This window comes from Callorhinus ursinus, unplaced genomic scaffold (genome assembly GCF_003265705.2).
Source record: "Callorhinus ursinus isolate GAN/ISIS: 27379988/994484 unplaced genomic scaffold, GSC_fseal_2.0 scaffold47, whole genome shotgun sequence".
NCBI classification, from domain to species: domain Eukaryota; kingdom Metazoa; phylum Chordata; class Mammalia; order Carnivora; family Otariidae; genus Callorhinus; species Callorhinus ursinus.
Genome location: NW_027397109.1, coordinates 3,579,221 through 3,604,715, shown reverse-complemented (window position 1 = coordinate 3,604,715; position 25,495 = coordinate 3,579,221). Strand labels below are relative to the sequence as shown.

Genomic DNA, 25,495 nt, shown 5'->3' with positions numbered 1-25,495 from the left:
TGGCGCATCATTATGACATTTTTGAATGCCAGCTATGAGATTGTGAAAGCTTCCAGAGAGAGAAATCGGGTCATTTGGTGTGATGGACATTTGTTTGTCCTTAAATCCATTCCCGCTCTTCTGGGCTTAGGGGGCAGAAAGCCTGCGAACTATGGTTTTTGACTCTCTGACAGCTGGGTTCTGTCACAGTGCTTTGCAAAAGAAGACACTGGCCCAAGATTGGAAGGTGGAAGGAATGGAATAGCCATCTACTTCTAGCCCCATCCCCAGTGGTGCCTTTTGATAGCTCCCTCTGGCGGAAGCTGCGTGGCCCCGCCAGTGATGCAGAGAGAGTGCAGACTTGGGTCCCGCAGGGATTGTGGTACCTTCCTCATTTGCATAAAGCCCGCCCCTCTTTGGAGGCTCCAGGAATTCCCTTCTCCCCTTGGCTTCCCCACCCCTTCAGTCTCCTAGTAACCAAATTGCCTGCTTTCAATACATCTCTGTGTTCTGACTCTCCCCTGACAGATACGCTTTTGCTTGGTTTTGGCCGTAGGACCAAAAGGGGTTTTCGAACAATTCCCCCACGGTAAGCTCCTAGAAATGCTGGATGAAATATAACCTGCCTTTTAAATGAGTTAGTAAAAAGGGATGTAAGGGGACGACTCACAGACCTAAAACAAGGTGAGAAAAGAAATTTTAAAAAGTCCAAATAAACCAAGTGCTAGTGAGGATTTGGAGTAACTGAGTGGATATTAGGTACCAGAAGGAGTATAATTTAATACAAATATATTGGAAAGCACTTAACAATGGCTAGTAAAGTTGAAAGCAAGCATTTCCTCAGAACCCTGCAATAATACTTCTCCCCCTCTCTCTCTCCCTCCCTCTCCTCTCCTTCTTCTCCTTCTTCTTGAGAGAGACAGAGTAGAGGGGAATGGGCACAGGAAGAGGGAGAGAGAGAATCTCAATCAGGCTCCATGCTCAGTCGGGCTTGAGATCATGACCTGAGCCGAAATCAAGAGTTGGATACTTAACCGACTGAGCCACCCAGGAGACCCTGCAATTCTAATTCTGCATATATATTCCCTAGATAAATTCTCTCATAGGTGCCCAAAAAGAAATGTACAATAAAGATCATAGCAGCGTTATTTAAAATAGTTAAACCTGGTATATCTGTCAACAGGAGAATTGATTAAGAAATTGTCCTATAGTAAGGAGGACAATACAAAGTTGAAGTGTCTGCCTTTAACTCAGGTCATGATCCTGGGGTCCTGGGATCAAGCCCTGTGTCAGGCTCCCTGCTCAGTGAGGAGTTTGCTTCTCCCTCTGCTCCCCTGCTTGTGCTGCCTGGCTCTCTCTGATCTCTCTCTCTCTCAAATAAATAAATAAAATCTTAAAAAAAATTTTTTAAAAATGTTATCTCAAGTGAAAAAAAAACTATTTGCAAAAGCTTGTGATAATTATATTTTTATGTAAAATTTTAAATCATGCAAAATAATGCTATATGTTATATATGAATATACAGATATATAGTAAAAGTATGCATACATGTAAAACAGGCATATAAACTCTAGATACCAAATTCAATTCAAGATGCTAACTGACTCTGTGGGGAAGCAAGAACAGTTGGGTAGGTGAGAGGCAGGCACACGGGGAGAAGAAAAAAGAAAATGTAATCATACTCAAAGCAAACAAAATTGTATTAGATTTTCATCAAAATATAATCAAAATTAATACAAAAATAAAAAAAATCAAAGTGTTCTTTCCTTTTACAATAGCTTCTTGTTTCTCTTAGGAGGAAAAGAGAAACACAAATTGTACTATCAAAATTTAAAACTAAAATTATAAAAAGAAGAAATGTTTCCTTACTTTTTGAAAAATTAATGAAATATTATGCAATGTATGTATTTATTTATTTATTTAAAGATTTATTTATTTATTTATTTGAAAGAGAGAGAATGAGAGAGAGAGAGCATGAGAGGGGAGAGGGTCAGAGGGAGAAGCAGACTCCCTGCTGAGCAGGGAGCCCAATGCGGGACTTGATCCCGGGACTCCAGGATCATGACCTGAGCCGAAGGCAGTCGCTTAACCAACTGAGCCACCTAGGCGCCCCTATCAATGTATTTATAAAAATAAAGCTTTTTCCAATTCTAGAGCTCAATACTCCTCTCTTTCCCAATGTCAGAAAAGGCCTCACACTTCACTTATACCTAATCTGTATTCACAGTTAATCACATTCAAGCTTCATACAAATTTGTTTAATGCTGCAAAATGGCCCTTAGCATTAACAGAAACTGTTGTGAACACCTTGTTAATTTCTACACAGATTCACTCTGGAAACACAAGTTGGAACAGAGAGAAATGCTGAAAACTAGAAGATGGGATTTAAAGGGAAAAGATACACAAAACTCTACTGCATTCGTTTTATCTGAGAGTAAAATACTGACAAGTTAATGAATTCATGTGTTCACTTTCCCAACTGATTTTGCCATTCAAAATGCTTCCCTCACTCCCAAGCCATGTGCATCCTCCTTTTGGCTCCTCATAACCTGCAAGCCTGCACCCCTTGGGACCAATGGCCTTTTGCAAGGGGACAGAAGGCAAGTGGTGTGGCCTCCAGGGATGTCAGTCAATAGTAAAGCCTTCTAAGAGACAGGTCATGCTGTATCTAATCCCAAGTGACAAATGTACTTGTGTGTTCTTTCCAATTTTAGGATATGTGCTGCTGAAGCGAGCACTGTATGTTCTTTAATAAAAGTACTTCTTTGTGTTTGTGATTTGTGGGCCTAAAGCAAGGGGTCCAATATAGGGGCTCCTGTTGCCAGGATCTAAAGGTGCTGTTAAAAATAACTTAGAATCAGCACAATGATGGGGTGCCTGGGTGACTCAGTTGGTTGGGCATCTGCCTTTGGCTCAGGTTATGATCTCAGGGTCCAGGTCATGATCTCAGGGTCCTGGGATTGAGCCCCGCATCGGACTCCCTGCTCAGCGGGGAATCTGCTTCTCCCTTTCCCTCTGCTCCTCCCCCTACGCATGCTCTCTTTCTCTTTCTTCTCTCAAATAAATAAATAAATAAATAAATAAATAAATAAATAAATAAAAATCTTTAAAAAATGGACAGTGATATCCATTTGATTTCTAAAATCTTGGAAAATAGTCACAAGTCTTGAGCTGGTCAATCAATCTGGTATTTTCCCATGCAGATTAAGCAAGTGAAAATACTAAGTCAATTTTTAAACATGAAAATGAAGGAAGTAATTTTGAAATAATAATGGGTATTTTCCCCAAAAGGTTATTTTTTTTAAATCCCATTTTTATGCTAGAGGCAATCTCAAATAATAGCATGCCTCAAGGACTTTGATAAGGGTTTGGAGCACCATCTCTTGGTATTTAGCCCTTGGACCCATCCCTGTGATGTTGTTGTCCTTTGGAGCCCAGTGGTTTTGCTACTTGTGGTCAGTAGAACTGAAATTCAAATCGGAGCTGTGTGATTTCAAAATCCTTTCTTTTCACCACTGTTGAGTTGTGGGTCCCTAAGGATACATAATTTTTATTGTACAACATTGTGAATGTACTAAAACGCCACTGTGTTGTACACTTCAAAGTGGTTAATTTCATATTATGTGAATTTCACCTTAATGAAAAAAAAAACAAATACATGATTTTAATTTTCTTTCACTCTAAAGCGATTCCTGCACTTACATTATCTCCATGCTAAACCATTATGTCTGCCATGGAATTGCACTTTGGGGCCCCTGTAATAAAATGAGATGGCATTTTTACACAATTTTATTGATCTTATGCAAGTTGGAATTATAAAAAAAAGGCAATTTATATGTGCAAATATGTGTGCACTCATATTCACATATATACAGGAACATTTATGCTTTGTGGTTGTATGTATGATGGGGGGGTTGATGATGGGGATGGGGAGGAATTAGATTGGAATGGAAGATGCATGTATGGAAGTTCTTGGAAGTGGCATCTGCCTGGGAGGGACCACATTCACCCAGTTATGCTCATAAGTGGTCACTGACACATTTCGGTGCTTTTTGATGTTGCTAGTAGCTCCAGGTTCCAGGCTTGGGGCTCTGAGATCAGCTCTGGCGTGGTGGCTAAGTAAGGGGAGAGGACTAATGTGCCCTATGGGGGATGGTGATTGACAGACTCGGCGAAAGCAACAAATTTGACCCCCAGCAAAACCACCTAAAACATGCAGTGAGTCTCCCCTTTTGAAAAGTGTTTGGCAGTTGAGAAGTATGCTCTTTGGCATTTGATGACAAAGCACAAAATAAGAGATTTCTTTAATGAATTTAATGTTGGTGTCCAGTACATTATAATTTCATTGGGTTCTTTCTTTTTTTTTCTTTCTTTCTTTCTCTTTCTTTCTTTCTTTCTTTCTTTCTTTCTTTCTTTCTTTCTTTCTTTCTTTCTTTCTTTCTTTCTTTCTTTCTTTCTTTTCTTTCTTCTTTCTTTCGATTTTATTTATTGAGAGAGAGCAGAGCAAGAGTGAGAGAGAGTGTGAGCAGGGGTGAGGGGCAGAGGGAGAGGGACAAGCAGACTCCTGGCTGAGCAGAGACCCTGATGTGGGGCTCGATCCCAGGACCCTGAGATCATGACCTGGGCTGAAGGCAGATGCTTAACCATCTGAGCCACTCAGGCACCCCTCACTGGGTTGTTTCAAATATATTCTGGGACATCCTAAAATAGTACATGCAGTGAGGCATCTTATTTTCTCTACTTAATTTGATTCATTTGCCATTTCAACTGATAGTTTATTGGGCACCTATTATATACCAAATACTCTGGTGAGATGAAAAAAATGAGTAAGAATTGCCTTATATATGGAGCAGGTGCCTGTTCTTTATCATACAAGGCAATCCTTTCTCAGATACTCCAAAAGCTGGAATTATTTTAAAAAATAGTTGTCATGTATAAGATAACATAACCCAAATATATGAACTAATTTTCCTGATAGAAAATAAAATCAGTGTATACCAGTGCAAACATCTTATCCCACATAATTCACATTGGCATAATAAAGCCCCTGGCTCTTTAGCACATATGACACAACACTAAATATCCAACTATGGACTAGTAGGGAAGGACTTCTCAGTACAGTACCATTTGTTTAACTCCTAAAATTAACTCACAAACAGGGAATGATTGGGATCTATGGGTGCATGCTTATTCTCTTCAATGAGCTGGAGTTCACATTTCCTTGTGGTCAACTCCTCCATAAGTAGACTTAGTCCTACCCTTTTAACACTGAAGTTTGATCATGTGATTTTGCTTTTTAAATTCCCATGTTAAATATTTAAACACAGAAGAACACACATGTATAACATGCATGTTAATCGAACACAATAGAAGTCCATACTAAAACTAGCATTTTCTTCTCTGGGCGCAATTTTAATCTGATGATATTTAGGGCTCAGCTAAAATACTTAGTGGCACTTGCAAGCCAATTCCCTTTTTTGTCAAGGCACTAGATTTTAATTTCCCAGTTCTGACGAGAGAGAGTGGCTCAATCACCTCATGGTTTGGGGGTTCATTTTTTCCAGTTGGCTGCTGAGTGAAGGAGAACGACAGCCACTTGAGGTCCCCTGGCATGCACAGGAACAGCAGACCACTCCTCCCAATTATGGCTCCTTGAGGATGCCATCAATATGCACCAGTGATTTCTCTCTATTTTTTTTTTTTTTAGCCAGAAGCAAATGAATATATTATCTGTCAGCAGCAAGACATGGGGCAAATGGATCTAGGAGTCGTGCGTGATTGGGATTCCACGCATGTGTGGGGGGTGTGACTATACTTCAGAACTCATTTTCACTGATGCTGACATACAGGATGGTCCTCAGAGACCTGTCAATCAAACCGCAGCATGCTCTGCAGAAAAATTAGATTACTCATGCTCAGGCAGAGGGGGTGATGGCAATTTAGAATGGCCCCTTAAATACCAATTACACTTGTATTTACTAAGCAAATTAAACTCACATGAAGGACATTGTTCACAGTGGCTGCCCAGGCTATGTATGAACGGGGTTCTTCACTGCTGTTTGGAAACTCATGAAGACAGACACAAATACACACACGCAGCATGCACAGCTTTTCTCTCCTTTTGAAATTTAATTTCAATAACCCGGAGCTCAATATATTTATTGTAGTAGTGAGACTTACCGTTTTACTATTATTGCAATATGACGAGGTTTGCAAATCCACTCTCTGAATCCCTATTATCTGTATCCGACTACCTATTATAGACGAGAAATTTGTAGGTGGATTCTCTTTGTCAGAGCAGAAGCTGGGGCGAGGCTCCCTTTGCTCACCGTAGGGATGTATTTCTGGGCTCTGCATTTCATTCACAGTGTGTGCATAGTTACTGAAGACAACAGATGTGTCGAAATCCATCCGATGAGCCCACTGCAGTTATGTGCAGGCTTGCCAGTAAAATCTATTTTTATTTTTAAAATAAAAATTAGCAAATCCTGTGTAATGAAAAATTGTATATCAAAGGGGCAATGAAATCTCACTGGAGAGCAAGGTGAATAGCTCTGGAGCTTTTTAAAGAAACCAGAGAGGCACATAACGATTCTTGGCTGGAAAGAGGCCTGGTACATGGGGAGGTCGAGTATTTCCCAGCACCTCATGGAGGGCTTTTCACAGCACTGGATAATGAAAGAGGCTTGCTGGGATAAGATTTCCCTCCTTGTAATGACACGACAGTGCTAGGCTCTTTGAAGCTCCCTGGGTATGATCTGGAATGCTAATTGAGCATTTGGATCCCCATCTAGTGGGGTGTTCATTTGGATTTACTTGTTGCAGCCCAGTGGCAAATTCTGCCTGACTTTTGTGATCAGCATAGGGATCGTGGAGGATTTCTCAGATTTACAACTCCCCAGACCATAGCCCTTGCAGCTCAGGACCAAACTATCTTCATGTTTCCACATTCTGATATCTTTCGTTATATCATCAGCCTAGAATTGTTTATCCAGCATTCTGTCATCCAGAAAACTCTATTAAATTTTGCATCTGTTCTTGGCTGCTATTGGGATAATTGATGTTCATAATAATGACCCTGAAGCAATTCAGGTGCCTTTTGAATCATGCCGGATTACATTCTGCTTTGTAGGGAAGGGAGTGAGGGAGTCTTTGGGGTCCTGAGGAGTACATGGCTTGAGAGTCACAGCCATGTCTAGTGGGGGACAGAAAAAGAAACTTGCTCACTCACATTTCTCCATCCTTTATGCATGCATCTGGCACTCATTTTCTGAATGTGTGTACCAGCCGGAGACTCTGCTAGGCACCAGAGATGGGCTCAACTCAGGCCGTGTCTCTAAAAGATCCTTGGGACAGGGAAGGGATAGGCTAATGGTTGTAAAACAGAGGTCATGAGTCACAGCCTGGTTTTGGAGCTCACAGGTATGGGCACCTCAACTGGCAGAGCCCACAGGGAGGTCAGGTCGGGCTTCCTTCTGGGGATAGTGCTTGAAGTGATGGTAAAACCTGAATGGAGTTGGATGAGACGAAGCATAGTGGGCAGAGGGGAGAGGATGAGTTAAAGCCCAGGGCCCTGACACAACACAATGTCTGCTGGGAACTGTGAGCAGTTCAGTGTCATCAGGAGATGATGTGCAAGAGGAAGACACTGGAGCTTTAGAGGGGGCAGTTCATGCAGGTCCTGGCATCACATAAAGATGTTGTATTTCTTTCTTTGTTTTTTTTTTAAAGATTTTATTTATTTATTTGAGAGAGAGAGCAAGACAGAGAGCACGAGTATGATGAGGGGCAGAGGGAGAAGCAGACTACCTGCTGAGCAGGGAGTCTGATGCCGGGCTCAATCCCAGGACCCTGGGATCATGACCTGAGTTGAAGGCAGATGCTTCACCTGCTGAGCCGCCCAGTTACCCCAAGATGCTGCACTTCATTTTGAGTCTGTGGGGGCCATGACAGGGCTCCAGGCAGTGGCCTGTCAAGGGCAAATTTTTGTTTTCAATTGCAGTTTTCTCTAACTTCTTGTTTCAGTTGCAGAACTTTACCTCTGTTTTATTTTCCAGGAGTAATCTTAAGTAAAGACCTACCTCTGAAGCAGACAAAGGTGGAGCCCTTCTATTTGAAGCAGGGTAATGGTGGGGAGCATCTAGGTTGCTTTCTCCATCCCCCTAACCACTGAAGTCCTGGGACACTGCTGGGGGACTTAGGAGTTGCTTGAGTACAGAGCAGGGTGCTGAACACAGGCAATGAGAGAGGGGATGGTTTGAGAAATATTTAGAAGGAAAAACTGGTCGATGCAGCAGGGAGCCTTCTGAAGACTTTCCCTGCGTTTGATGCTATTACTTCAGCAACTGAGAAACAAGAGTCCTGCGGCTTGACCCGGGGTTGGAGACTCATTGTGTGTGATAGGAAGAAACGGTATTTTCCTTCCAGAGAAGTGGAGAAACTTTTTGGTGCTCCTGAGTGCTGAGCCCTTCTTAGAAGAACTCCAGCTCTCTCAAGGTGTGAAAGGGAGAGAGAGAAGTGCTTTGTGAGGAGGTTGAAACAGAAAGCAACTTCCCAAAACAAGAAAGATGGGGCTGCGGCTTCAGGTGGTGCCAGCACTGGACTCCTAAAACTCATCAACAGAGGGATGAGTTTCAGTTCTATGTAGAACTGAAAGAACCCAGCACTCAGAGACCAGGGACCATGTTGGCTCATTTCAGAGTCACAGCCAGGGAGAGCCATCTGGTGTTTGTAATTCTATCACTGGGCAATGAGGAGTGAAGGCAGCAACCAAATCAGTAGGCTGGCTCCCATGAGGACCTGTCCTGAATGAGACCGGCCAGGGCTTGGGGCAGACTTCCCTTCTCAGTGTTCTAGAAGATTCAGAAGATGGGCAGTGCAGCGGTAGGGGTGGTGGACTCCCTGCCCATAGAGCAAATGGAAGTTTGTGCTGGTGTTAACGTAATTTATGGAAACAGAAAAGAAGCAAGTGTGCAAGCATTTCAAATGTGTGAACAGTTCACACCGGTTAGAATCGCAGTGATTGATGAGGTTCGAGGGTAAGCTGAGGCAAAGATTCCTCTCAGGTTTTTAGCTGGAGTCACTGGTTACATGGGATTATATGCCATAGAGAGTAACTCAGGACAAAATGTAGGTGATGAAAAATTCAGTCTGAGAGCATTAAATGTGAGGGGCACAAGGGATTCAAGTATCTAAGAGGCAGTGTAGTTTGGAAGCTCTGGTACTACATTCTCTGATCCCAGGGGGGATTATCTCTCCTCTTGAAAATTGATATCCAAATAGTGTGTTGGTTCTTGGATTAGCTAAATAACTCTTTGGCACTCTTCCTCTATCGTTGAAACTGGGCAGGTTTGTGACTGCTTTTACCAAAAAAGTATGGCAAAAGTAACAGGGGGTGGCTTCAGAGGATACATCATAAAAGGCAATGCAGCATCTGTCTTGTCTGCAGGGGCGCTCACGTTTGTAGCTCTGAGGCTCCCTGGAAGTGGTCCAACTCCCCTGAGGCTGCCCTGCTGGGAGGAAGCCCAGTGCACATGGAACCCATGTAGATGCTTTGATAGCTTGGACAGAGGTCCCAGACCACAGTCAGCATCAACTGCCATGTGTACTGGTAAAGATGCTTCTGGTGATTCCAGCCCCCACCTACTGAGTTGCCCCTGGCTCCCCAATATTCCCAGTTGAGGTCTTAGACACCATAGAGCAGAAACAACCCATCCTTACTGAGCTCTGAATCCTTTATCCATAGAATAATCAAACCATTATGTATCTCACTAAGCTCCCGTAGCAATAGTGTATCAGTCTGGGCCATCAGAGAAACAGGTATCAAGAAGGGATTAAGTGTCAAGGTATTTACAGTTGAGATAATGAAAGAAAAAGTGCAGATGAAGGCAGGACACACCTGGAGAGCCATGATGCATGTCTGTCCCCTACAGAAGGAGAAAGGGAAGGAAGGGAGGAAGTTTGGGCGGATCTGAGCAGTTCTAAGGGAAGTTCAGGGAGGCTGCTGGGAAGTCCTCAAGCCAAAGACACCTTTTGGAGGAGGTCCAGGTATCCTAGAATCATACCTACCTTGGTATCCCATCAGCATTCAAATGTGTGGTCCTGGGACACAGGCTGTCATCGATTTCAGAGTCCAGTCAATAGCAGAAATCAGAGAGCAGCATTCTCATGACTATCACAAATTCTAACTAGAACAAATAGGATCTATCTCATTTGAGAATGAAATGATTATGTATACACACACAAACACACACACACACACAGTATGCTTAGAGCATTACCTGATACATTGTAAATACTCAATACATATTTACTATTATTTGTAGTTATCTTTGAAATAGAGTAGGTAATGGGCGCCTGGGTGGCTCAGTCGTTAAGCATCTGTCTTTGGCTCAGGTCATGATCCCAGGGTCCTGGGATTGAGTCCCACATCGGGCTCCCTCCTTGGCAGGAAGCCTGCTTCTCCCTCTCCCACTCCTGCTGCTTGTGTTCCTGCTGTCTCTGTCTCTGTCAAATAAATAAATTAAAAAAATCTTAAAAAAAAAAAGAAATAGAGTAGGTAAGACCATCCAGGAAATCTACCATAAGAATAGCTGTGTGCTATGGATAAAACCATGGGGATATTCACCTTCAAGAAGCACTCAGCAGAAAGAGAACCATGGATACACCCGGTAGCTGATGTCAGCTGAGCACTTACTATAAGCAGGGATTGCATGCCACTGAAATGTAAGCATTAAGAAAGCAGAGACTTTTGTCTCCAGCGTTTACTGGTATATACCTAGTGTCTAGAACAGTCCCTGGTTGGAGGCTAAGGGAGTTGTTTCAGGGACCAAAGAGAAGTATTTCGGGCAATAAATTCAGCAATGATTGAATTAGAATATTATTCTTTTGAAGCCTCAGATGAAATAATGGACCTAGGAAATGACCACCAATAGCTGTTAATATCATAAAATGCGAGACACTCTGGTATAATGTACCTCCTGATAGAAAAACACATTATAGGTCATGGAGCTCTGTGTGTGTGTGTGTGTGTGTGTGTGTGTGTGTGTGTGTGTATAAAATCAAACTTGAGGCTGATCACATGTCGGGATCTAACTACAAAGTTAAAAGAAATATAAGAAGGAGAGAAATATATTACATGACATTAAATTTTGCAATCTGCAAAATTCACACCTTAGGTAACCGTAGAAAAAATCACCCAGTTTCTTCATTAAATAAACTGCAAGAAAAAAAAAGGGGGGGGAGATATGTTTAGCCAGTTGCATTGTATGAACCTTGTTTGGATCTGACTCACACAAGTTATTACAAAATACCTTTGTAATCACAGTGAGAATTTGAACATTACTGGATGTTTAAGGATATTAAGGGCTTACTGATATTTAGGTTTGACAATGATATTTGAAAAATGATTTTAAAGGCATTCTTTATCTTTTGAGATATATAGTGAAATATGTATTGATGAAATGACACCATGTATGTGATTTGCTTCAAAATAACCTGGGATAGAAGTGGTGGGGGGAGGAAACAGGGAAACGACGTTTTTAATGAATCAAGCGATCTCGAACCTGGCTGATGGGTTTGCGGGAGTTCATTATACTGGTCCCTCAATTTTCATATATGTCTGAAAGTGACCTAACTCAAAGTCAAATGGTCAACATTAAAATTAAAAATAAAGTGTTGTGGCATTCGAGTAAAATAAACCAGGGAGTGAACTAAAATGTCAAATGCAGTGAAAGTCTGGTTAGATGAGAAATGACGAAAAGAGTCACCTGTTTGGCATGAGGAAGTCAGAGCTGTGACCTGCAGTTTGAGAAGTGAATCTGTAGGAGCAGAAGCACATGGCATGTTTAGATTCTTCTTTGAGGAAGTTTGAAATAGGAAGAAAAAGCTTGGAGAGGGGAGCGTGAGAGGACCTGGGTCCAGGGATAGAGAGGCAGCGGTGAATCGGTTAGGTCGATTAGGAGTGGGTAGAAATTGGATCCAAGGGAATAAAGCAGGTGGAGGAGTTTGTCATGAACCAAGGGACATCTAAGGAGGGAGGAGCATATAATTCAGCAGGAAGGGAGGAATCTGGAAGCCTCCGTGAAGTAGGAAATGTGTCTACTGGGCATGAGGGCATGTGGTTGAGGAGGAGTTATGAGTTTCCAGGGCTGATGGCCCAGTTGAGGTTTGAGATCATGAATGTGTTGACCCAATGTACGTCGTTGGTGTGACTTTCATTATGCAGTGTTAAGTCACCCAGAACATAACCAGGGAAGAGAAAACTTCAAGCCCTGATGGAGGGTATAGTAGAAGGATGGGGTCCAAGGCATGGAGAGGGCCATTCAGGGCCTGGTTCTGACCATTAGCCCTGGGTTTCCAATAGGGTCCAAAAGGAGGAAAGACAGTCAAGAAAGTTAAACTGAGTGATGATGAAAGGATCCAGGTAAGAGGTTGTGATTCAGTTGATGAGTAAGTGAAGAGATTAGTAGGGCCAGACATGATGGTCAAAAGGTGGAATATGATTTCTTTGGAGTGATGGCAAGTTCTGGGATGTGATCAAAGCAGAGTCTAGGTCATGGTCATTGGAGTTGAAAAGGTCAAGGACTGGTGAAGACAGGGTATTGGCTGGTCATCCACACAGGCTCTGGAGTTACCCCAGGTGAAATGTGGACATGTGGGAGAGAATGACAGACAGCAAGATGGCACACACCATCCTTTATGAAAGTGTAACAACCAGATGGGACTGTGGTCATTAGGTTTTAAGACTTGGGTAGTCTCAGTCTAGTCTGATTGGCCTTTTCAACTATTCTTTGAATTTTTGTTGTCTCTAAAAAAAATGTGATTCATTGTGAATTGATTGTATGTCACACATTGACCATGTGTCAGTTCTCCAATCCTAGAATTGTAGTCTATGTTTGCTTGTCCCTCTGCCTCTCTGTCTGAGAAACATAAGTTTAGGCTATGATGGAATCACAGACTCATGATTATCCTTCCTTCTCTGAGTTGTGGGCCAAAGGAGAAAGCAAGTCTGAGATGAGATCCCAGGGCTCAGCCAGAAAAGACATTTTTTTCCTGGTAACTTAATCCTTTCTGATGCTGTGGAGAAATGAATTGATCCTTTCTATGTCTCTGCCTTACTTTGTGCTTGCTGCTGCTGCTGCTGCTGCTGCTGCTGCTTCTTCTTCTTCTTCTTCTTCTTCTTCTTCTTCTTCTTTTAAGATTTATTTATTTATTTTAGAGATTGAGAGAAAGAGAGAGTGAGAGAGCGTGCTGCATTGGGAGAGAAGAGAGAGAATCCCCAAGAGGACTCCAAGCTGAGCTCATAGCCAGTGTGGGCCTGATCTCATGACCCTGAGATCATGATGTGAGCCTAAACCAAGAGTTGGATGCTTAACCAACTGCACCACCCAGGAGCCTCACTTAGTGCTTCTTAATAAAGATCTTTAGGTTTATCTGAAAACCACCTTTTTTACTAGATTTGCTGTGATTTTTTGTCTGGGTTTTACTTTTACATAATAAAATTACAAATATAAAATGATGCCAGAGAACTAACCCATACCTCCTCTCCCCATGCCCTGGTTGCTCTAGTCTTTGAGGCCCCATGAATGATGTTTGAGTGGGACACAAACTAAAACAGAATCTGACCCCCCACTTGTACCCGAGGTGGGCTGGAATGTCAGGGGCTCGACAGGTGGAGGGTCAGCCGAGAAGGCTCTACAGAAATGGAGGCACAGTGAGGACAGGGGTCAGGGAGGTTCAGGCCACCCTCTTGGACCACAGTTCCCATGATTAGAAAGGTTTCCATTCCTTTAGAACTTCCATGTGCTCTGGGTCTCTGATGTTGTCCTTTTTGTCACAAATACCCTTAGAGTCACAGGATTGCCCCATGGCTGAGTTGTGTAAGCACAGGGGAAAGAAAGAAAACAGGGAGAGAATTTTGGTTGTCTTCCTGGATCTCCCTGCTAGTATTTAATTCCTAGAGTCCTCAAATAGCCACTCTAGGTGTTCTTCTGGGCTCTCCAGCTGCATTCAGTAGGGAACAGGATGGCCTGTTGCTCATCCCCTCTTACCTGGAACTGCAACCTCGAAGTTGCAATTTGATTATTTGTTACGATTTCAGGCTAAATATTAATGCTTATTATTTTAATCATTCATCCTGTTATTTTGACCAAACTATTCCTTCCTTTACCCATAATCTTTTTAATTTCAAAGTCACCTGCACTTAGACATAGTATTTTTGAATCTGGATCCAGAAGCAGAAAATAATTCCCTATTAATGAAGAGAAGTTATAAGGCAACCCTTCAAGCAAATTGAATGTTGAATATTCAGGACCCATTCCAGAGCAGGTAGCAAAACTGTGAAGACCAGGGGTCCTGCTCTGGGGGCCTGTTTTGAAGGAAGAACATGAAAACCCACCTACTCTTTGGCCTCATCTTTGTTTTTCCTTCAAATGGCTCAATAGGAAGGTTAGCATCATCTTAAAATTACTCTAAAGTCTACCCCAATTTACATGAAAGGAAATGTGGTTTGTGAATAGAGAATGGAAATACTCAAGGTAACCTCAATGCAAATGTGTTTTGCTTAATGAATGCGGCTAAACCTGGGACAGAGGTTAGAGAAAAAAAAAGAAACAAGTGGGAAAGACATAAATGATCAATCAGCAAGTTTTTCATAAAGGATAAATCCTTCCCTGGGGTTCTTCTACATTGGAAATTTCTAACTTCCAATAAGCATTTCTTCAGCCCTGCTATTCATTTTTTCTTAATTTATATGAATACACAGACTTTGTTTGGTGATCAAGCAATTGTAAAGAGCAATATTTAACGTTTATTTAACTATGTCTGTAGGTGTAGCCTATTTCGTTACACGATGCTTTTGAATTTAACAAAACCCCTTATCAATACCAGTATTTAGTATTTTATATCTACTTTAGTTCAAATGATGACCTGAGCTCCTGACTACATAGCTATATATTTGCAGGAATCACAGTGCATGCTATTTAGAAAACAAGGAAATCCTTTGGGAGAAGCCACGAGCAGTGGAGGATCTTATCCATGGTCCCTGAGAAGATCCCATGCGTGGTAAGAATGTGAGAGGTTGTAGGCTGGTTTTGAGCAGGAAATGTTTTGAGAAGCAATGACGCTGAGATTTAAGTTCTGTTCTTGACTTTGCTGCTAATCAGTTTCATAACTTTAAGAAATTATAAAAAGATTTTTCTTTGGGTCCAAAAGAAAGGGAATTGATACAATAACTTCTGAGGGCACATCCACTTCTAAGATTTAAAGAATCTAATTTGTGGATACGTTTAGAGTTATATCTCCTGAAAGGCAAATCAAGTCCATTTTACATCAGGTAGGGATGAACTTAAATCAGTAATTCTTTTTTTTTTAAGATTTTATTTATTTATTTGACAGAGAGAGAGAGAGTGAGAGAGAGTAGGGGGAGTGGGAGAGGGAGAAGCAGGCTTCCCGCTGAGCATGGATCCCGATGTGGGGCTCAATACCAGGACCCTGGGATCACGACCTGAGCCGAAGGCAGCCGCTTAACTGACAGCCACCCAGGCGCCTCAAATCAGTAATTCTTAAACATGGTGGCAGGTGGAAATGATGTGGAAAATTAAAAATTTTGAGATTCCTGGGCCCCAATCAAGGCTTATTAAATTATCCTCTCTGGTGGAAAGGCCCAGGAATCTGTATCTTTAAACTGTCCTTGGTGATTTTGATGCAACAAAAGTCCAAGTACTTGAGTTTGAAAATCTCTGGTTTAGGTGACCTCCAAAAGCCAATTCTGGCCATCTCTGACCCTCATCAATATATATTAAAGTACCTACTGTCTGTCCGGAACTGCGTGCAAATGATAGCGCTCTAAAATGAAGAAAACTTGTCCTCAAGAATCTCAATTAAAAAAAAAAAATTACACGCAGGGCACCTAGGTGGCTCAGTTGGTTAAGCGACTGCCTTCAGCTCAGGTCATGATCCTGGAGTCCCAGGATCGAGTCCTACATCGGGCTCCCTGCTCAGCAGGGAGTCTGCTTCTCCCTCTGACCGTCTTCCCTCTCATGCTCTCTATCTCTCATTCTCTCTCTCTCAAATAAATAAATAAAATCTTTAAAAAAAAAGTACACGCATATACTACAAAACATTTGTAAATGAATCCATTCAATCAAGAAGCTCCTTATGCAGATGTGATAGAAAATCATGCAGTTCTAACAAAACAGGGACATAAATTCACTAGTATAATGTTAAAATAATCAAATTGCTTTTAGTTGAATTGTAATAAACATCTTTATAATACCATATTTGTAGATCCAGAAGAAATATTCAGAATTTACAAAAATCAGTGAGCTTCCTGTCAATTTGCCCAAGTCCCAATTTAAAAACCTGTCAACTTAGAATGCATTGGAGATATTCAAAGAAGACAAATCAAAAAACAAACACATCAAAAAACAAAACCAACCCCTCTCTCCACCCCCAAAAAACCAAACCCGGGAAATAAGTGTTCAGGGCAATGAACTTAATCTGGTGTTAGTCTAGGACACTGAATAATGATCTTATTCCTGAACTACAGAAGAAATTCAGTTTCTCTTGCTCTCTTCTCACACTCTCTTATGTGATTTCTCTTTTATTCAAGTGCCATATGAGATTACAATTGTTTTTTGGCCCACCACTTATTTTAGCCTTTGTTTGAAATTGGGTGTGTGCCTGGTTGAGATGGGGAACCAGTCATTGGAGCCCATATGCTTGGAGGCCAATGTTAATCATAGGTTCTGTACAAAGTCTCTGAGACTATGGGAGTTCAGGTGGGTTGCAGTTCGGGGAACCCCATGGGAAGAGTTGGGGGTCATGCTGAGGGAGCCCTTTCCCCCTGGCAGGATGTGTGGAAGGAATGACCTCCCAGCATGGGCCAAAAGAATGGGGAACTGAACTTACTAGCTAAGATACATATATCTGGCTAGCTAGCTATCACATATTTCTCTATATATTCCAAAATGAAGAAGAACAACAGTATTTCCAAAAAGAATAATCTGCAGGAATTAGCGAAATGAAGAAAAAAAAGTTGACAAATCCTATAGAAAAGATTCTTTTTAAAACTCTTTTTTTATGTCACTTTTTATTAAAAAGAAAAATGTCACTTAAAAGTAAGTTAAAACATCTCTTGGCTATTTATTTTTAGGGTGCTCTACCCTACCTTAAAGGAAATGGTGCTTACAGGGGCCATCTCTGTGTAAACATCCACGGGGTTGTAAACTTAAGAACTGTATGTGTTAGAGTATAATGTTAAAACTAAAATAATCAAATGGCTTTTAGTTGAATTTTAATACTAAATCTAATATCTTTATAATACTGTGCTTCTAGATCCAGAATGACTATTTAGAATTTAATACATAGTGTTAGAGATTCTGAGTAACTCTTTTTAATTGAGAAGCATCCCACAGGGCAAAGTGGGACTCCTAGCATCAAACCAAACATAGTTTTGTACAAAATGCCCGGAGAAGTAAAAGACTAAAACCTACGGCAACAACAAAAACCGTTAAAAAACTAAAAACGAAGGCAAGAGAAAACACTTATGAATAAATCATCCATCGTCTTTGATCTCAGCAAAATGACCATTGACTTGGCAAGCACTCAAGAGAGGATTTCTTTTATTTGTAAAGTTGAAATGATTTCTCATCATACTATTTTTGGTGCCAAAGCTGAGGTTATTTTCTCTGGCTCCACATCTGTGGCTACCCCAGGAACTAATTGGGCAATAAAAGTTTTGGGGCTCATGAAAATCAAGTATTAAAAAGACGGCCGACAAATATTAGTTGTATAAATACAACAATAGGGTTTGGTAACTGATCTCTACCAGTTGCGTACAGAACAGATTTCAAAATGCCAACAGTGAAACTGACGTGGCCAAGTGTCAGTGTTGAGGATGTTTGCCTTTGCCTGCACATGAAACAGCTTTGATGTGGCTTAAGATGTGTTTTTGTATTTCAAACAGCCTGCAGAAGGGAAACCAGCAAGGCATCAAGTTATTTACCCTTCTCAGGAATATATTTTAAAAGCGCTACGAGGGCTCCATTTCCTGAAGCCACCTGTCACCTAAAGCACATGTAATAAGCCCCAGATGCTGGATCCCAACCTGCGAACCCCGTGACTTGGAGAGAAAATATTTCACTCATTCCTTTGGCACATCCTTAATTTGTTCGAAGCTAAACTTTTAGACCATATTTTCTACTTAAACTTAATAACTCAGCTTTGACATTCCTTCCCGGTGACCCCAAAGTTCCTTTTGGCTGCCTCGACACCTGCTCCCAAATGCATTAGGAGCACTCAGTTTTTTTTTTTTTTAAAGTATCAGTTTTGTTTTCTTTGCTCAGCCTTGAGGCCATCCTTTGAATGCACAGAAGTAGAGGATACTAGCTTCTATTCCATTGTGAATTTTATGACTGTGTTAGGTGTCTCTCCTCAAATTTTGTTTATCTTGTTTCAGAGAAAAATATTTTGGTGTATAGGATTTTGGAAATCTATGAAATTACAGTTTCGAGTTTTGATTTTGGAAGACAATGGGGGACAGATTTCAACAATCCCTTAAGTTAGCTATATATGTAAAAGAGTTTGTGAAAATAAACTTAAAAGTTTATGAATCTGTTCTGTGTTGTAAAAAAAATTGTTACTACTTATCAATGCTGGCTAGCATGCACAATTCAAAAATTTGGCTAATGATCTCAAAAAGGCACAGCTTTTCAGATTTAAATTAAAAGAGCAGTGTTGAGGCTTTTTAATCTAAGTTTGTTAAAAATCTGAAAACATAGAAAAAGTGCAAATCTATTGAGAAATGACAGCAATACTCATTTTTAGTGGGAAGGAGGATTACAGCTTTTTATTATAGTACGAATAAATAGCCAAAATCACTCCACCTTCCCGCATGAAATCATTCTCTCACATGTGTCTATATTTTATATTTTATTTTATATTTTTTCCATTTTTAAAAATTTAAATTCAATTAATTAACATATAATGTATTATTGGCACATTTGTCTATTTTTAAAATGAAGTATCTTTCTCACATGAATGAAATTACCAATCAAAGCATGTTCTACGTGAGGGGAGGGATAGATTCCAGAGTGTGTGTGTGTATGATTATTGAAAAGAGGAAAATTAGACCATGAAAGAAGCTTTAGGCTTAAACTCCTCAGATGACTTTATAAAAAGGTGGAACTTTATCTCAGAACATTTTAAATGGCAAGTGATTGTTTTTGCTAGATATCAAGACAGCAATGCCCATCTGTGACCTATAGTTTCCTGAGAAGATTTCAGAAGCACAGTTCCCCAAATGGCCACGGATTTCAGATAGCAATTGGAAACGGAGGCCTTTTGTTTTTTGGAGGGGGGAGAGCAAGAGGTTAAAATAATAATCTCCATATACAACTTGTTGTGAGCTGCTTTTTTCTATCAAATGGGAGGAGGCATGTGTAGAGTCCTAGAAACTGGGCTCCCCTCTCGGATTTCCCTCCAACTTCAGATAACACCAAATAAACCCTTAATCACACAAGAAATCACTCAACTTTTACTGCTCCTCCAGCTCCTTGACCCACCATTAGCCCATTTCATTTCCCATGGTCTGGCCTCTTGGCCTCTTTCTTTATAAGCCCTATCACCTGGCCATCAAGAGACTTCCAGCTCCCGGATCCTGTCTGGTTTCCAGTTTCAACCAGGTTACCCAGAGTTTACAGGCTGACTCTGCTCCTCCGGGTCCTTTTCTGCCCCTGGAATTACTATCTTCCCTCTACCCCTGTGGCCAAAATCCTTCTCTACCTTGGGCAACTTACCAGCAACTTCGAAGGTGTTGATCACTTCAGGGAGATGTTTTGTTTTCTTTCCCACCAGGGATGTGAAACATTTCTTCCCACCCCCAGGGGGAAGACTGAAAATGATACCTCTGTTGGCAATTCTCCATGGGATTTCCCATCCACAGGTGGATTGGTTGTGAGACTACAGCACCTACTGACAAGGACGAAACCAGTCCAACATTCTCCCTGAAACAAAATAAGTATGTCATTTCTAATCTGAGCGTTCGTATCAAAGTTTTAGTTTTTTTTTTTCATCTCACCTGCAACATGTCCCAAATAACTTTCACCTCCATTCTTCCCTACCTTTCTCTTCCCTTCCTCTAATGCTTCACTAACCCTTCTTCCTGGTGTGGCCGGTTCCTGCCCAGGGCACCATGATTCTTCCACCACCAGACTCTAAACTAGCAAGCCTTTTTTCCTCCCTCCCCGCTACGGTAGAGACAGAATGTATTAGTGGCCAATCTCCCAGCATTAGATGGACATGGCTTTGGATAAAGTTCTTTAACTTTCTAGATTTGGGAACTACCATATGATATCCTGCTGAAAGCTGAAGGTAGCAGTAGCCATGTCTACGGTTCTCGAAAGGACTAATGAGATTTTATAAAATAACTTGCATAAGCTAAACAAATAAGACGTTTTCAATGAATGTCAGTTATTGGTTTTACTATTATTTTTACTTATTGATTTATTTAAAGAGAAAGAGGGGAGGGAGTACAGGGAGAGAGACAACCTAAGTAGGCTCCACGCTCGATCTCAAGACCCTGAGATCATGACCTGAGCTGAAATCAAGAGTTGGATGCTTAACCAACTGAACCACCCAGACGCCCCTGGTTTTAATATTATTAATCATTAAGATCACTAGTAGGCTTCAACATCCTATCTCATTGCCCTTCTGTATCACTGAGGGTTAAGCTGGAGAAGTGGAACCACGGGGAGCCATCTATTTGTTACAAGGATTTGATGTTGTGTAGTTGTGGGAGGTAGTTAACTGCCCTAAGTTTCTCTAAGGTTGTTGTACTGTTATTTTTGTATCTGATGCTGGAGCTTCAAGCCCCCAGGGCATACAGTCAGGCAGGGAAGATGGAGGTACAATGTGGGACAAGAATAAGCTAGAAGATGAAAGGAAATCAGTTCTTAGAACCTGGAATCCTTCATTATGGAGCCAAAGATGTAAACTGAGCCCAGGAGCTGGAGTAGCTAAAGAAAGCTCTAGGGTGAGATTGAGTGCTTAGAGGTTCAACTACTGCCTCACACAAAGGAGGTTAAGTCAGCAGGTCAACAACAATTTATGAACTGTAAAATGTCTGCTCCTTCCTTGGCACCTTCCAAGTCGGTCCTAAATCTCCATTGTGGTCTAACCAAACAAGAAGTATACAAGAAAGGGGGTGCCGGGAAACAAATCCACCTAGTCTAGTAGATCCATTATAAAGCCACCATCCCTTCCTCCAACAGGTTGTCTCCATGGCCTCCTTTCCCAGTTTCCATTAGAGCTTTGGTCTCTAAGTGGTCCCTTATTAATTACTTTTTCTCCCCTTTCCATCCATTCTACTTCTAGATTGTTCTTCAGGGAACCCTGCTGTTGTCACGGCACCATTCTTATTCTAATGCCACTCAAAACTCCACACAAGGAGGGGCCTACTTGTGACTCCACCGTGGTGTGCTTGAGATGGCCAGATTGAGCTCCTTTCTCTGCCCCAAACACACTGGACCAGTTCTGCAGTGTCCCCATGTGGAGACCACGTTAGCTACTTGAGAGCCCAAATCAAGTCCCACCCTCTGTCTCAAGACCTTCCAATCCCAGGCAGCTCAGATGTTGTGGCCGATTCTGGGACACAACAAGCCAGCATCGCTCCTCATCTGGGCTGGGGGCTCTCTCTTATGTGCTATTTCCTCCCACTTGATGTCTCTTGCAGAGTTGGGGAGCTGGTGAGAACTAACGGGATACTTCACAGTGAAAGAAATAACATTTTGTATGACTTACACTATACACAAGTGGAAAAACAAAAGTGATGTTTCATTGTGTGGGAGGAGAGCTCTGTTCTCCAGTACGATGATGTGGTGTCCATTCCCTGGCTGTTAATGACCAGATCCAAACAAGCTCCCTCGACTAAGATCTAATTGCATGCACTTACCGTTTAACCCAGATGCACATACTTCAGTACTCATATTCCTCCAGAGAGAGACTTTTCTTTTTCCTTTTGTATTTTATGTTTTAGAGGAAGGAAGACTGAGCATTGTGCATTAAAGTTGGGATCTGGTCATCTGGTCTCTGTTCAAATTTCCCTTCATCAGAAGGGTCCTGACTACTTTTTCTAAACTCCCTTACCACCAGTCATTCTCTTGCCTGGATTTATTTTTCTTTTATGACACTCATTCCTGGATGATGCTAGAAATTGTCATCATTTATTTACACATGGTCCATCTTCCCTATTGGAATGCAAGGATTCTGTTTTATTCACTGTGGAATCCCCAGCATCTGGCACTTAGTAGGACCTTAGTAAATATTTGTTAGTGACTGAATAAAATGGGATTTGTTTGCCTCTTGCTGGCACATTGGATCACTTTACGTCTCTGGGTCTCAGGAAAATGGGAGCATTAGAACGGGATTGGCTGCAGCTGATTCCTCTGCCAGCCCTTGGGGAGTGTAGCATGGAGGAGCAGGACATGCAGGGGTGTGAGCACAAGCCCAGGGATTAGACACCCTGATAGGAATCCTGGCTTAGACTCTTGTGTGCTATGTAAACCTGGATGTATGCTCACTTTGCTGAGCCTCAGTTTCCCCTTTAAAGGGGGGGAAATGGTAGTACTTCTCTCAGAGAGCTGTCATGAAGATTAAGCAGGATAGTAAGAGCTCAGTGCTTAACACAGTCAGTGCTCATTAAATGTAAGGTAGGCTGATCTCATGGATCCATAAGGGTGCCCACACTCAAATCCTCAAAACCTATCAATATGTGGCAAGAAGGGCTGTGCAGATGTGATTAAGTTAAAAATGTTGAGGTGGGAAGATGATTGTGGATTATCCAGGTGGGTCCGATATAAGGAGAAGAGTCAGAGAGAGAAGAGTCAAGGACAAAATCAGAGGTTGGAGTGATGTGTTCTGAAGATGGAGGAAGAGGCCGTGGGCCAAGGAATGTAGGTGGCATCTAGAAGCTGGAGAAGGCAAGGGAGAGGGAGACCATCTAGAACTTACAGAGGGAACCAGACCTGCCAATGCCTTGAGTTTCAGCTTTCTATAAGACTAATTTCAGTCTTCTGACCTCCAAAATGATAGGAGAATACGTCTTTGTTGCTTTCAGTCTCTGAGTCAGTGGCGATACAACACACATGTATCACCATGCATTCACTTTTACTTGGCCCGTCTTCATCACCTACTGAAGCACTGTTACTGTTGCCTCTTCAAGTCCCCACAGACACTTTTCTGTGTTATCTCTGGCTGAGGATTCAGTGTTTGACTGACTGATTTCAATCCCACAGTCCAGGACAGAATTGCGACATTGTGGTCAATGTGATTTTCCTCCCCCTCGTTCCCAGATGTCCTTCTCCCTCCCATTGTGATGCTTTATTTTCAGTGTTCAGGGTCCTCAGAACTCTCTTGGCCTGACTTGCTCCCTGGTCTCCTTTTAAGTGGACTGTTGTTACACAAAACATCTCCCCGAACTCAGAGGCTTAAAGTGACAGCCATTTAGTTTCCCATGGCTTAGTGAGCTCAGCTGAGCAGATCTTCTGCTGACCTTGTTGGTAGCCTCTCCTGGGGTTGTAGTCACTCAGTGACTGGGAATAGGGTCATGGAGCCTTGACCAGGAGGCTGGGCCTCTCCCCTTCAAAGGAAAGCCTCCGGGCCTCTGCTCTCCACATGGTCTTTCCACGTGGCCTTCCTGACAGGACAGGCACACTTTTTATACGGACTCTGAAACTCCAGTATGAGTTTTCTGGGACTTCCATAACAAATGATTGCAAACTGGATGGCTTTAAAATGACGGAAACTTATTCTCTCACAGTTCTGGAGGCCAGAAGTTGGAATCAAGGTGTAGACAGAGCCATGCTCCCTCCAGAGGCTCTTGGGGAGAATCCTGGGGAAGGCTCTTCTAGCATCTGGTGGCTTCAAACATTCATTAACTTGTGACTCTCTCTCCATTGTCTGCCTCTGTCTCTATATGGGCTTTTCCTTTTCTGTGTCTCAAATCTCCCTCTGCTTTTCTCTTTTAAGCGTACTGTCGTTGGATTTTGGGCTCCCCTGGATAATCCCAGGTGATTTTATCTCATGACCTTTGGTTGAATGACATCTACAAAGACACTTTTTCCAGTTACATTCACAGGGCTGGGGCTTAGGAGATGGGCATAACTTCTTAGGGGGCTCTCTGAACCCGCCACAACACCCCAAAGCAACCACTCCAGGAGAGGAAGTAGAAGATGTTAGGCTTCCTGAGGCCCAACACTGGCCCGAGGAGGGCTTTGTCCCATTATCCACATTACTGCCCATCACAGATCCAGCCCAGAGTCAGTGTGCAAGGGCACTCCATGCAGGCACGGCCCCAAGATGTGCAGCTCCCTGGGGTAATAGCGGGTCACACACTGCCTCACATCCTGACCTAACTTCTCATGGGGCTACCTTTCTCAGGAGGCATTATTTCTAAAACCCCACGTGTCCTTGCTTCATTAGTTAGGGCTCTCAAAGTGGATGGACAGTAACCTGACTCCTTAGAAGAAAAGGCAAATAAAAGATAACAATGAATTAAATGTGTTTATCCCCCTCCATTTTAAGCTGTTCATGCTTTAAGTCAGATTCACAGCCAGGTAGGAGAAATATTTTCCATGCAGTGAGAGGGTGGTTATTGGTGCTTTGCAAGTCCCTACACAAAGACCACTTGCTGCTTTGCCACCTGTGGCCTAAGGACAGAGTGGATTATTGCCATGGGGATGCGGCTTTGGAGGGTGTGTGCTTTGCGAGCAGACAGACCTGTACTCGCGCTCAGCAGTTACAGAAGCTCTGAGACCTCGGGATGCATCGAGGTGCCTCGTCTGTGAAATGTAGAGAATAAGACAAAACTCCCAACACGGGCATGAGGATTATGTTGACTATGAGGATAAGGTTGACATATTGGGATGGCAGTGTGATCCGCCCAGTGGGCATGTAAAAAGCATTGAAACCAACTCGATCCAAAGGGAACAAAACAAAAAATTATTCTTTTCTCTGGCTATCTAGTAGTTTGCTATGTTATTAAGACTTAACTCTTGGGGTGCCTGGGTGGCTCAGTCAGTGAAGCGTCTGTCTTTGGCTCAGGTTCATGATCCCGGGATTCCAGGATCAAGCCCCATGTTGGGCTCCTTGCTCACTGGGGAGTCTGTTCTCCCTCTCTCTCTGCCCCTCCCCCTGCTCATTCTCTCTCTCTCTCTCAAACAGATAAATAAAAATAAATAAAAAAAGACTTAACTCTTAATCACTTTTAATAAGTTCACATTCTCTCTTTTTTATTCATTAATAAATGTTCAACACGCAGCATCTATTGATTTGTGACTCCTGTAGAGAAACTTGTGATGATCTTCTATCTCTGAACTTGGATTAGGGGTAGAAGAAGAAGAAGAGGAAGAAGAAGAAGAAGAAGAAAGAAGAAGAAGAAGAAAGAAGAAGAAGAAGAAAGAAGAAGAAGAAAGAAGAAGAAGAAGAAGAAGAAGAAGAAGAAGAAGAAGAAGAAGAA

General features: G+C 42.1%; 1 long non-coding RNA gene across 2 annotated transcripts in view; it reads left to right on the top strand.

The window, feature by feature from the left end:
• The first annotated feature begins 483 nt into the window (after positions 1–483).
• LOC141370840 (uncharacterized) overlaps positions 484–25,495 on the top strand; it is a 37,342-nt gene continuing 12,330 nt past the window's right edge. For both annotated transcript variants that reach the window (XR_012375277.1, XR_012375278.1), the window contains exons 1-2: positions 484–568; positions 19,837–19,999. This is a non-coding gene — a long non-coding RNA (uncharacterized lncRNA). The remainder of the gene's footprint in view (positions 569–19,836; positions 20,000–25,495) is intronic.